Source organism: Trachurus japonicus, chromosome 18 (genome assembly GCF_045865225.1).
Source record: "Trachurus japonicus isolate A0001 chromosome 18, Traja_1.0".
Classification (NCBI taxonomy): domain Eukaryota; kingdom Metazoa; phylum Chordata; class Actinopteri; order Carangiformes; family Carangidae; genus Trachurus; species Trachurus japonicus.
This window is the reverse complement of record NC_140924.1, coordinates 18,548,030-18,561,175: the sequence shown is the minus strand read 5'-3', so window position 1 is coordinate 18,561,175 and position 13,146 is coordinate 18,548,030. Positions and strand designations below refer to the sequence as shown.

The 13,146-nt window shown below is 41.5% G+C and overlaps 5 non-coding genes across 5 annotated transcripts; all 5 read left to right on the top strand.

Moving 5' to 3' along the window:
* The first annotated feature begins 2,314 nt into the window (after positions 1-2,314).
* On the top strand, positions 2,315-2,387 carry trnav-aac (transfer RNA valine (anticodon AAC)). Its single transcript has one exon. It is a non-coding gene; the product is annotated as a tRNA-Val (tRNA).
* Positions 2,388-5,277: 2,890 nt separating this feature from the next.
* trnav-aac (transfer RNA valine (anticodon AAC)) lies at positions 5,278-5,350 on the top strand. The gene has a single exon. It is a non-coding gene; the product is annotated as a tRNA-Val (tRNA).
* Positions 5,351-5,536: 186 nt separating this feature from the next.
* Positions 5,537-5,608, top strand: trnad-guc (transfer RNA aspartic acid (anticodon GUC)). Its single transcript has one exon. It is a non-coding gene; the product is annotated as a tRNA-Asp (tRNA).
* A 2,641-nt stretch (positions 5,609-8,249) lies between these two features.
* Positions 8,250-8,322, top strand: trnav-aac (transfer RNA valine (anticodon AAC)). The gene has a single exon. It is a non-coding gene; the product is annotated as a tRNA-Val (tRNA).
* A 738-nt stretch (positions 8,323-9,060) lies between these two features.
* On the top strand, positions 9,061-9,133 carry trnak-cuu (transfer RNA lysine (anticodon CUU)). The gene has a single exon. It is a non-coding gene; the product is annotated as a tRNA-Lys (tRNA).
* Positions 9,134-13,146: the final 4,013 nt, after the last annotated feature.

Below are 13,146 nucleotides of genomic sequence, written 5' to 3'. Positions count from 1 at the left end.
TCTTCTAGTAAACGGGCACCGTAGCATGACTAGTTATAGGGGTTGTTTGCGGAGCTCTGCCCGGTGCTGATCGCCGCGGGTCAGCTTGGAAAGGCTGGTGGACTCATGGCTAGAGTTTGCGTCTTTCTTTTCTTTTTGCCACCGGCTTTCCTGTTTTGTGTACATTATGAAAAGGCCAAGACGACACGCTGCTGTTTTTGGGCAGTTGCCCGTGGTCCTCCTCCTCCGGTTGCCAGGTAACCAGTCAATTTGTTCCGATACATGTGTCGGTTGCGTTCTCACTACAAACGAACCGCTCCAGGGCTCGGATGGAAACGAGCCGAGACCGCCTCTCCCAAGCGATCTCGGCCCGCTTGTTTTGTTCCGCATCGAGCGCGATTGCTGTGTTCACATCTGACCAAACGAACCGATATATGACGTAAACGCTTCCTGTTTCGGAACAAATGGTCAGGTGTGAAAGCGCCCTTAGACCACTAGTTTATTTTTTAAAAAGAGCAACGTTTAACGCTTTTTTTCTTCTTTGGATTTCTGTCGCTCTACATACGTCATCGGGTATGATTGATACAATTGGCTATAAGCTATGTACATGCATTTGATAGACATTCATAGCTCCCAATGAACAGCTCTGGGAACTAATTTATCAAAACGGGTGGAAAACTGCTACTAAATTTTCACGTATGGCGAAAAGCCAAAAATGGCGTACACCCAAAATATTTACACCCTTTTCAGATCTATCAAACAGCTCTCCGCAATTTACATTGATAAATCTGGACCCAAGAAAAGTGCGGATCACCACCACTACAGCCGAAACACTGTGTACTCCGCGCTCCTCTCTCCCTCGCACACTGCAGTTCTCTGACTCAGCAGCTGCTTCGCAAATTCCTCCTGTTCTTCAAAAAGGGTGTAAATCATGATACGCCATGGTCAAAATGGGTGGAAATGTCCGCACTTTTCCCCATCAGGTTTTGGCTTGATAGATCCCAAATTTGGCGGAGAAAAGTGCGTACGTACAAAACGAGGGGAAAAGGGTGTAAAAAAAAAAAAAAAAAGGAAGTGGCTTTACACGCCAGGGTTGTGATCTATAAGAATCAAACTTGACGGAAGAATGTGCGCACACCTAAGCAAACTCTGACCCATGCATACGCATGGTTTGGAGGAAAAGGGGAATCAGCGACACAGACGGTGTGGTGGTGAACTTAAGTCAGATTGAAGAAATGCAGAGAGAGAAGAACGATTATGTTTTTATTATCGGCCGTCACACATTTAATTTCAACCCGTATGCGTTAGATCTATGTTGCCACGGTGATTTAATTAAATAGCGTTATTTTGCATTGGACTGGTGTTTCAGAAACATCTTAGAATCTAACTGAAAATTCAAAATCAAAATTCCTTCTCTATATTTAATCACCACCATCTCTCCGTCATATCGTCCACTCCCGGAGTGCAGGAGGGGGAGAGGATGGTGCGGCTGCATGGAATAAAGCATCCGGTCCTAACATGGTGTAAATAACTAAATATATTCCTACGATACTGTGAACGTATTGATTGAGAGTCAATTAGTAATCAAAGCCTGGGAAAACCTAATCCAGTAATCTTTCGCACAATCGTTACACTCTGTTTTCTTGTTACCAGTCCTACTTAATGCTGTTCATCACAAAAACCAGCATAATGAAAAGTGTCATGTTCATTAATTCTTCAGAATATATTTCAGGATGGTGGATACCACTAACTGATTCAACTAATCAAAGTTTTATCGATCAGTCTAATCACTATAAATGTATGAATACAGCGGTGAGCCCCGTGCGTAATGCTGCAACACGGCACCGCTGGAGGAGAATAAGGAGCCGACGGCCAGGTGCCCCTTCCCCCATCCTAAGGCCCTGGCCCTGGACTTGAGTAGCCACTCTACCTTTGTTATTCAAAGACTGGACTGTTTTAATGGCATTTTTAAAAAGTTGTTTTATCGTGATTTTTAAACAGACATTTTAATTAAAAGTAAAACAACGTTCAACTCTATGTAATTTTCCTGTGCCTTTCTTAACAAGTGGAAAATTGCTGGTATAACAGGACCTCACATTATTTTGTGACATTTCAAAAAATTTCGCTGTCTCCCACAATTTAATCGCAACAAAAGCACTTAAAACATTGCTACATGCACCGCAATTTTTTCAAAATGTGGCCGCAAAATCAGGCATTTTAGGCTGCAACAATCACAAAAAAGCCCGCAAAGTCCTGGAGGGACTGATTAGAGGCCGAGGTTGGACTGGTGTAATGTCAAAATGGCAGTTGCACCCCCAATTTTGAGGGAGTAGGGGTTTCCGTAGTGTAGTGGTTATCACATTTGCCTAACACGCGAAAGGTCCCTGATTCGAGACCAGGCGGAAACAAGTTTTCCTTTCAGTGATGGATCTGATAACCACCCAACACAGTCTTTACAAGAGAGGGGCCTTTTATAAAACAACAACGGTCTTCACCGATTACCTGTGTAAATATGCATTGCAGGGTTTTTTCCCCTTTTCCCCCAGACCAGACCATGCGTACGCATGGGTCAGAGTTTGCTTAGGGCCGAGATATACTTGCTGTTAAGTACGCGTACGCGAGCTGCCGCGCGTATCCTGCGTCCGTTTGATGCGTCGCCTGCGACCGAACGCACATATCGACGCGAGGTGACGCGACGCAGGATACGCGCGGCAGCTCGCGTACGCGTAGTTTACAGCAAGTATATCTCGGCCCTTAGGGGTGTGCACAGTCTCCTATCAAGTTTGTTTTTTATAGATCACAACCTTGGCGTGGAAAGTCACACTTTCAGGCCCTGTTTTGTGCGTACACAACAGTTATAAGTGATTTATAACTGTTGCGTACGCACAAAACCGTTTTTATTATCGGCATTCACACGTTTAATTTCAAACCATATCATGCGTTAGATTATTTAATTCGGGAGTGTGCCTATGTTCCCACAGCCCTATGTTCCCTCAGCCCTATGTTCCCTCTGGACTCTCTCTACCTATCTGGACTCTACCTATCTGGCCTGTCTAGCCTCTACCTGGTCTTTTTACTAAACTTAACCAACTCCTTTCTTCATTGCCTAAACCCAACCAATGGTGGGACCAAAGGGCTGAGGGAACATAGGGCCTAATTTTCAGTGACAACAAAAGTTAGAAATGAGGGAACATAGGGCTGAGGGAACATAGGGCTGTGGGAACATAGGTATGACCCCTTTAATTCAACGACATTATTTTTTGCATTTGACTGAGCAATTGTTTCAGAAACATCTTAGAATCGAACTGAAACTCAAAAGCAAAATTCCTTTTCTATATTTAATCACCACCATCTCTCCGTCATATTGTCCACTCCCGCAGGAGGGGGAGAGGACGGTGCGGCTGCATTGAGTAAAGCATCCAGTCCTAACATATTGTGAATAATTAGATAATTTCCTATGATACTGTGAACATATGATCGAGTCAATTAAATCTCAGCCTGGAAAAAAAATCCAGTAATAGTTTGCACTCTTGTTACATTCTGTTTTCTTGTTATCAAGAGTGAGAAGTATCACGTTTGATCATTCCTCAGAGTGTAACTGATTCTGTTAATGATTCAAAGTTATATCGATCAGTCTAATTACTGTAAATGTATAAATACAGCGGTGAGCCCCCTGCGTAATTCTGCACCATGGCACCGCTGGAGGAGAAAGGAGGGAGAGTGAGACTATGATGAATGGCTAATAACTCGTTTCTGATTAGAACTGTTGTCATTGTTGTACACTGTGTTCCAAATTATAATGCAAATTATATTTTTCTCAGATTTTCCTAAATAGTCAATGCAAACGACAGTCAGCATAATTTTCAAGTCGTTATTTAATGAATTCAATTGTTATTGAACAAACCTCCCAATGATAACAGTATTTTTTCAAAAATAAAAACTTAAAACGCACTGTTCCAAATTATTACGCACAACAGAGTTTTATAACATTTTACAGGTTGTAACTGAAAATGCTCATTTTTTGAATTTGCAGCATTAGGAGGTCATAGTTAGTGAAATCAAAAGCTATTTCAATCAAAAATGTCTTAACAGGTCAAGTTACATTTTAACATAGGACCCCTTATTTGATAGCAGCTTCACAATTCTTGCATCCATTGACCTTGTGAGTTTTTGGACAGTTTCTGCTTGAATTTCTTTGCAGGATGTCAGAATAGCCTCCCAGAGCTGCTGTTTGGATGTGAACTGCCTCCCACCCTCATAGATCTTTTGCTTGAGGATGCTCCAAAGGTTCTCAATAGGGTTGAGGTCAGGGGAGGATGGGGGCCACACCATGAGGTTCTCTCCTTTTATGCCCATAGCAGCTAATGATGCAGAGGTATTCCTTGCAGCATGAGATGGTGCATTGTCATGCATGAAGATGATTTTGTTACGGAAAGCACGGTTCTTCCTTTTGTACCATGGAAGAAAGTGGTCAGTCAGATACTCCACATACTTCACAGTGGTCATTTTCACACCTTCAGGAACCTTAAAGGGAGGTCGGGGGTGTGTCGTTAGGAGGCTCCGAGGGGAGGGCCATACAAGCTCGGAGGTGTATGTGTGTGTGGGGGGGAGGTTTCAAAATTTTCTCATCATTTTTCAGATTGTAGACCAGGGGTGTCAAATGTGCGGCACGCGGGCCAAAACTGGTCCAGCAGGGAGTCCAATCTGGCCCTCAGAATGAATTTGCCAAGTGTGAAAATTACATAGTAGGCAGAACAGGCATATTATTGTTGAAATTGCACAAGTATTTTTATCAAGAAAAAAAAGCTCTGCTATCGGAATAGTATTGGTATCGCCCGATATCAAAATTCTTGTATCGGGATCGGATCGGAAGTGAAAAAATGTGGATCGGTGCATCCCTAGTAGGAACTCTGTGATTTATAAAGAGAAGTTTGCTTACAAGTGTGCATGCGCATGGTTTTACAAATCTGAATATTTTTTGGTGTACGCAAAACTTGGCTTTTGGGCATACGTACACTTTTATAAATGAGACCCTTACTAAACGTAACCAACTCCTTTCATCATTGCCTAAGCGCAACCAGTGCAAAATCTTTGGAAAAAAATAGGCAAGTAAAGGAATTGTCGGAAAGGCAGGATGTTTAAAAAAATACCGTCATTCCGACCATAGGAGGCAAAACTTGTCGGAATGATGATGATTTGATAGAAAATTAAGTGTTGCTATTTAGGCAATTAGAGGCCGAGGTCGGACTGGTGGGATGTCGGAATGGCGGTTGCACCCCCAATTTTGAGGGAGCAGGTGTTTCCGTAGTGTAGTGGTTATCACGTTCGCCTAACACGCGAAAGGTCCCCGGTTCGAGACCGGGCGGAAACAAGTTTTCCTCTCAGTGATGGATCTGATAACCATCCAACACTGTCTTTACAAGAGAGGGGTCTTTTATGAAACATCAGCGGTCCTCACCGATTACCTGTGTAACTACGCATTGGAGGTTTTTTATTTGGGTCTCACCACTTAAAAGATTTGTGGATAGAAAAAATCAATTGATTCCCTCTGTGTTCATCCTCGTTAGTATAGTGGACAGTATCTCCGCCTGTCACGCGGAAGACCGGGGTTCGATTCCCCGACGGGGAGGAATTTTTGTTCCTCCATATTATGACAAACCCTAACCCTACTTAAAGGAACTTGGGGCAGGATTTGTGAAAAAATACACATACATTTTAAGTTTTTTACTGCTAATGGGTGTGCACATTCTCCTATCAAGTTTGTTTTTTATAGATCACAACCTTGGCGTGGAAAGTCACGTACGCCACTTAAAGGCCTAACTGTTGCGCACACACAAAACGTTTTTTATTATCGCCATTCACACGTTTAATTTCAAACCATATCATGCTTTAGATCAGTGGTTCTCAATCTTTTTTCAGTGAAGTACCCCCTGTGAAATATTTTTTCAGCCAAGTACCCCCTACCCAGCGCAAAGCATTTTTGGACCAAAAGACGTAAAACACAGCAATGTGTCATCAGTGTCTGCTTTATTTTACTTTAAAACTGTGTAAAACATTGGTTATAGTGGCCTCTTTTGAACTATTTTGAAATAAAAATATATAGAAATACAGACTAAAAAATAATCAACTTGATTATAAAGATTTTTGCACATGACAATAATCATCAGTTTAAAATGCTATCTAATAAATATCTGTTCTCAAAATGAATTCATGATATCAATTATAGATACACATTTCTTCACACACACGAAAAAAGTCAAGACAGTAGGGCTACTGCTTTGCAAGTCAGTCTGTGACGTAACACAGTGGCATGGGGGGACTGTGCTCAATCAGAGGTGTGGCTTCAGATCATAACAACAGGTTGAGAGCCAGAGGACTTCTCTCTGTCTGTGTTAACTGAGGCAGTGAAACACACCTGCATTAGTGGCCTTGACTTTATGAAGTTGATCGCTTTGATGCTGTCGTTTAAAATCTCATGTAACACCAACCTGAATTCATAGTTTCCTCATGAAGCAGTCAGGAGGCTCACCGACATGACGTGCATGTTTTGTGTTGAGATGCGTCTGGAGATGAGCCAGCTTCATGCCACTGTTTGCTAACTTCTCCCCAAAAACAAAACAATGATGCCTATAGAGTGGGTTGCAACTCGTGGACGTGAATCCCTTCACCACAAATTCTTCTGAACACGGTCGGGATTTTACCGGCGCTGGTTTCGCCTTTTTATCACTTATCCCTCCGTGTTTCAGCAGCGCTGCTGCTACGTCAACCCCCGACTCCGTTGTTTGATTGACAGGCGATGCCGTGCGGCAAATGCCAGGTTGGGTTAAACCATCTGGTGGGGGGGGGGGGGGGGCTCGGTTTTTTTTTTTAGGATAATTAATTAAGTAGCCCACTGAATATAAGATTTAGTTTATGAATTTAGACATGTATTTTATTGAAATATCCGTTATATAATTATTTTAATGGATTTTTGAATTTATATATTTTTTATATATATAATTCAAATCTCACGTACCCCTAGGGGTACGCGTACCCCCATTTCGATTCCCCGACGGGGAGGATTTTTTGATCCTCCGTACGACAAACCCTAACCCTACTTAAAGGAACTTTGGGCAGGATTTGTGAAAAAATACACACATTTGAAGTTTTATACTGCAAATGGGTGAATGAAGAATGAGCCCACCCACGTATCTCTCCATTGCCTTGAACAGGCTTTGTGCTGCATAATGCACTGCAATTTGTGGACTTAATATCCCACACAGACCGGCACACGTGACGTCAGATGACGCTGCATGCGTCATTTACTGGGTCATAGAGGGTTTTTGTGTAGTTTTATGGACCTGCTTGTGTCGGGCACGATGCACACGTGAATCGCGAGAGCGCGCCCCAGGCAAATTCAATACAGGACTGTTAAGCTGTAAAAATGTCCTAAATGACGTCGGTACTCTGGACTATATCCCTTCAGGACACTTGGATTGCAGCGGACGAGGAGTAAGGAGGAATATTAAATGTTTTTTGTGTAGTTTTATGGACGTTTTTGTGTCTGGCGTTATTACTCTCATAAAGTTTTCATTGGACTACGAACCGCCGGTCTCCGGATGCACTTTGGGGAATAAAAAACTACTCCGGAGTATTCATCAGCATGAGGGTGAGTCACTAATGATAGAAAATTAAAGCAGAAGTAAGTGGTCCGGTCGTTTTCGCTAATGCTGCGTTCCAGGCAGGCGTTTTGAAATCGTAAATTACAGCTTCAAGTCACAACTTACGACTTTGTAGCGTTCCAGGCAACCCACTCGTGTTTTTCCGACCTGTTTTACCTGTGAAAGTCACTATAACGGCCACTCGTAACTTCCGACCGGTGAACTTGTACCAGATCGAACTAGTACCACTTCACGGTCGGAAAAATACGAGTTTCCTTGAACGCACCATAACAGTCCTCGTCCCTACGTCGCCACATTCACGGCGTCCCTTGGCTGCACACACAGCCCTGCATGCCGTTCTCTCTCCTCATTGGATAAAAACTGTAGGATACGATAAATGTTTTCTCCTCGACTCAGAGCAGAGCAGAGTGACTGACAGACCCGTGTTTCAGTCCAAACACTCTATGTAAGTGATTGCTGTTGGAAGATATAACTATTTAAGACTTATATTAACACAAATATATCACTTACTTCTGCTTTAAGTGTTGTCATTTACACAATTAGAGGCCTATGTCAGACTGGTGGGATGTCGGAATGGCGGTTGCACCCCCATGGCGTGAGAGAGCAGGAGTTTCCGTAGTGTAGTGGTTATCACGTTCGCCTAACACGCGAAAGGTCCCCGGTTCGAGACCGGGCGGAAACAAGTTTTCCTCTCTTCTCATAGATCTGATAATCACACAAGTCACTAATGACTGAATTTCATTTTTTGGTGAACTATTTCTTTAAAGGTATAGTATGCAGGAATTACCCCCATCTAGCGGTGCGGTTGCATATCTGATAGGCCTGTAACGATACATGTGTCGAAACCGAAACTGTGACACTCTAAGATACGAACCTGTGTCGCCAATGAAATGTCATAACCGCGACACACCCATTCCAACGCTCCGTGTCGTTTATTTTTGCTTTGCCCCCTGGGTATATGGCACAGACAGCAAGTTTGTTTCCTAAACTTAAATAGTCTCCACAAAGGAGTAAAGTAACTTCAAGTATTTTGTTTGAGAAAAGAGAATAGGTTCTTTGTTTTTAATTTATTATTGTTATAATTAGGGCTGGCGACAACCCCCCCCCCCCCCTCCCTCGTCGGACACGTTCAGCCATAGTCACACACACATCACACAGCCAAATCGCTTTGCACACAATATTAGAATATTAGAATATTAGACACTGCTCCATATTACTTTTTCACTGGCTTCGTTGTAAACAAATGCACATGGCCAGGCTGAGGGTTAGCAAAACAGCGAAAAAGCGACTGACTTGCTTAGTTCCTCTTAAACAATTTACTTGTTCTGCTTTATTTTGTCTGCCTTGAAAAACGGATATCTCACGGTTGTCAGCATTGGATGGCGTGGGCAAAAAAATCAAACTTTGGGCCAGTACACAAGCCCGGCTAGCTCAGTCGGTAGAGCATGAGACTCTTAATCTCAGGGTCGTGGGTTCGAGCCCCACGTTGGGCGCAATGTATTTTAACAGAGAACTGACAATCCTCAGGACAGTGTTAAGTCACATCACATCTGTGCACAGTTGCAGACAGAACATGGATATCATTGATTATGGGATCAAATAAGGGTCATAAAGATTCTGTACTTGTACAATGATGTTCAAATGTGTAATAAAGTCTTGTGGTTGTAAAAATATTTTGTGCCCGTGTAAAAACACTTTGTGCGTGTGTAACACAGTTTTGAAGGTGTATAAAAGATTATGTGCAAGTGTAACAAAGTTTTGAAGTTGTAAAAAGATTTTGTGCATGTGTAACAAAGTTTTGAAGTTGTAAAACGATTTTGTGCATGTGTAACAAAGTTTTGAAGTTGTAAAAATAGTTTGTGCATGTGTAAAACATATTTGTATCTGTGGGAATATTTTGTGCATGTGTAAAACTAAATCCGACGGACACACAAATTTCCCACCTTCAAGTGCGAGCCTGAAGTTACAAGTTTACAAAACTCAAGTTACAAGTACGAATTTTGACCCTGTTTTGACAGCTGAATGAATAGCCAATCAGCACGTTGCTTGCTGACTTGCCAATCAACCCGGTGCCCACCCATGTGCCAACCTACCATCCAATGAAAGAGCAGCAATTTCTGCCGTCCGCCAGAGCGATAACATCAATCGCTCTGCCGCCCGCCAGCGCTCAGTGAGCACAGAAAGTGCTAATGGAGTCAAAAGACCCTGCTCAGGTAAGATAATTACTAGGGATGTAAGGTAGCGAATCAAGAGTTTCTCGATATCATCATAGCGGTCATATAACGACGTGAAATGACTACTCTTCTGGCAAAAACTGTAGACGCTAGTCCCCTGTCAGCGACTGTGTGTGCGTGTGCTCGTGTGTTGTTTCATTGCAGACACACAACTGTGCTTGACTTCCAAGCAGCAAACGTTATGCTAAATCTTCCATTTCATGTAAGGTATAATGCCAGAAAACTATACGCTACCTCAACTCCCCTCACTGTTTAGGCTGTGGCAGAATCACTGTGCTGCAGTCACAGCAGTCTCGTTTTTGTTTTTTTGTTTTTTAATTAATCGGAGGCCAGAGATTAAATACTCCCCCCAGCCACTTATTGTGAAAATGTTTGATTTATACGGTAAAAACAACATTGAAGTATTAATAATTGATTTAACCTTTACTTGAACCAGTCTGCCATCCAGTCCTCCCATTAAGCTGGCCAGCCAGAAGCTGCCTTCATTAGGCCTACTCTTGTTAACATTTCCATGTTTCCCACATTTTGTGTCATAAACTATAAACTGTTTTCTTGTCTGTAACAACATCTATTGCACGTCTGTCCGTCCTGGGTGAGGGATCCCTATACAAATAAAATTGCCTTGCCTTATTTATCTCGTAAGTGACCATGGTATAAGTGGGATAATGCCCTTCGAGGTGTCCGATTATCAGTAACTGGAAGCAACCGCGAAGTCCGGTGAACCAGTTCACATCTCCGCGCTGTCCATACATTTCCGATAATCTTGTTCTGCATTATTCCTTATTATTACACGGCAGGATGTTTCATTTTTAACTTCATAATTATAATAATGTATGGTTAATTGTCTCCCCCAGGATGACTGCTCCATAGTCGAGGCAGCAGTTCGCAACTTTATGGACATTTTGTCCAATGCTAGCACTGCTGCACCACTTCAAGGAGCCATGCAAAGGTATGATGAGAAGGGCATGAGTGTAATGTATTTATTGCTGCTCAGTATTGTTAACATCTATAGGCCTAATTATCAACGTAGAACATGTCCAATTTAGGCACAACAGGGTAAAATTAGAGAAGTGCTGGCCAGAGGACAAAGAATATGAAGAAATGACAGAATGAGGTTTGCAAAGTCCAGCTCTTTTCTGTCTGCCAGGAAGCCCTGTTCAAGTGGCAGCAGAAAAAGTAAAATAACTTATATATACTTATATAGGCCTATATACAAAATAAAATTTAAAAAAATATGTACAAGGACAAATAACTTCAAACCCAAATTTCAAATGTTGGCATTTAAACAATGTTAACCCTGCTTGCAGGTGTAGTGTGTGACTTATTCGATAACATCTTTGCACTCAGTATAATTTTATGTTATTCTAAGCAGTCTTTGTGTTCCAGCCTCCAAACACCAATCCGCACGCAGCCGGAGCCGGCAGCTTCCAATACTGGAAGAGAAATACAAAGGTAGAACAATCTTGACTTTGCATGGGATGTGGAGTGTGTAACTCATTCTACATATCTTTGCACTCAATATAATCTTTGTGTTCCAGCCTCCAGCCACCAATCCGCATGCAGCCAGCAGCTTCTAATATTGGAAGAGAATTGCAAAGGTATAGCAGTCATGTACAGATTATCCATTGGTTGTTACAGTTAGTGATGATTGTGCACATATTTGTGTTATTCATACTTCATACCCTATGATGGCAGAGGTTATCACTGAATAGCTTACCAGAAATTAAATAAATCATTTGCCTTCTTCTTATTTTTGACAGTTTTCATATGTTACAGTGATTATAGTATTTAATACAGCTTTTTTTTTTTTTTTTAATAGATCGTTTCCAGCAATGTTCCAGATGAGGAGGGGCAGAGGAAAAAGGCCTTTGCCAAGTGTGGCAATTCCAGGTGTCAAACACCTGGAATTTAATTTCTGTCTGTTACCACAAATAACAGACAGAACTCCAAAAGATGATTCCAGGCTCCTAAGGGCAGGACTTGGAAAACGGACAATAAGCATTAAAGACGATGCTGACCACACAGAGGTATTACATATGTCTGTCTTTTAGCTAAAACATTCATGATTAAAATTCCATGATGTCATGATGCTCTGCTCACTTTTTGGCACCAGACAAGGTAGTGAATGTTATGATAATGTTTGGAAAAATACATGTTTAGTTACCTATACTATGTAAACATCAAGAATGCATCATAACAAAAATCTATTCTGCATAAATTAATCTTTTCACCAATTATAAATAACTTTTCACATTTTGTGTGGTATAAAAGTCAGATTTGGTCCATGCATGAAATAAATTGTGTATGTCCAAAATTGTGAGAAAAGCAGGGAGAGTAAGCATAAAAAAAAATAAAAATGTTCATGTCTATCTGAATCTAGATTGCCAGAGCCCTGACTGAAACGTACCCGAAAATGAGAGAACTGACTGGAGGTTGGCTGCTATATAAAGCAGGAGGTATGGAATATTTCTGTATTAATGGGTTATTAAAGGTTGAATATGGAGAATATTTATTAAAAGCTATATTTTTCAAGAAACAATACACCCACTGTGCGTTTAGAGGGATGCAGAATGAAAGTATTGATATTGAAAAAAATTTAAGAAAAAAATTAGTCTGAATTAATTAATTTTAAAATTTTTACGGGTTGGACAATGACCTCCTGTTTACATCGGTGCAGCCAGTAGCCGCCATTGTGGCTCATTTCTCCGCTGATTTCCTAAGATTCCTCCCCATCGTGGGCATTTGTTTTCAACAAAGCCTTTTTATAATCAGTCGGTGGTTCAATGGATTATCATATGCATGTTACAATGTTTGTATTTGTGTAGTCTTATCTGTCATAAACAAGCGATTATGGCTGTGTTTGTGTCGTGTACTTGCGGTGCCACCGAGACAAGAGCTTTTTATCTAGAATGTTTTAACTGTAGCACTTTGGAATGTTTTATGTTGTCTGATGTCTTGTTAGTCTTTTAATGCTGCTCTTTATGCCTTTTAAATTGCCCCTCGGGAATAAATAAAGTGTTTGATTGATTGATTGATTTGATCTAACATCACAATGGGCTCTATGCACAGCTCCACTGCTTCCTGAATTTAAGGCAACCCCTTTGTTCCTGTCTTACATTATTGGACAAACTGATTAATCCAGGTGTGTCTGAGTAGTCATAATGGTCAGACACACCTGAATTAATCAGTGTGTCCAGTAATGTAAGATAGGAAATAAAGGAGCTGGCTTAAGTTAAGGAAGTAGTGGAGCTGTGCATAGAGCCCATTAGTCC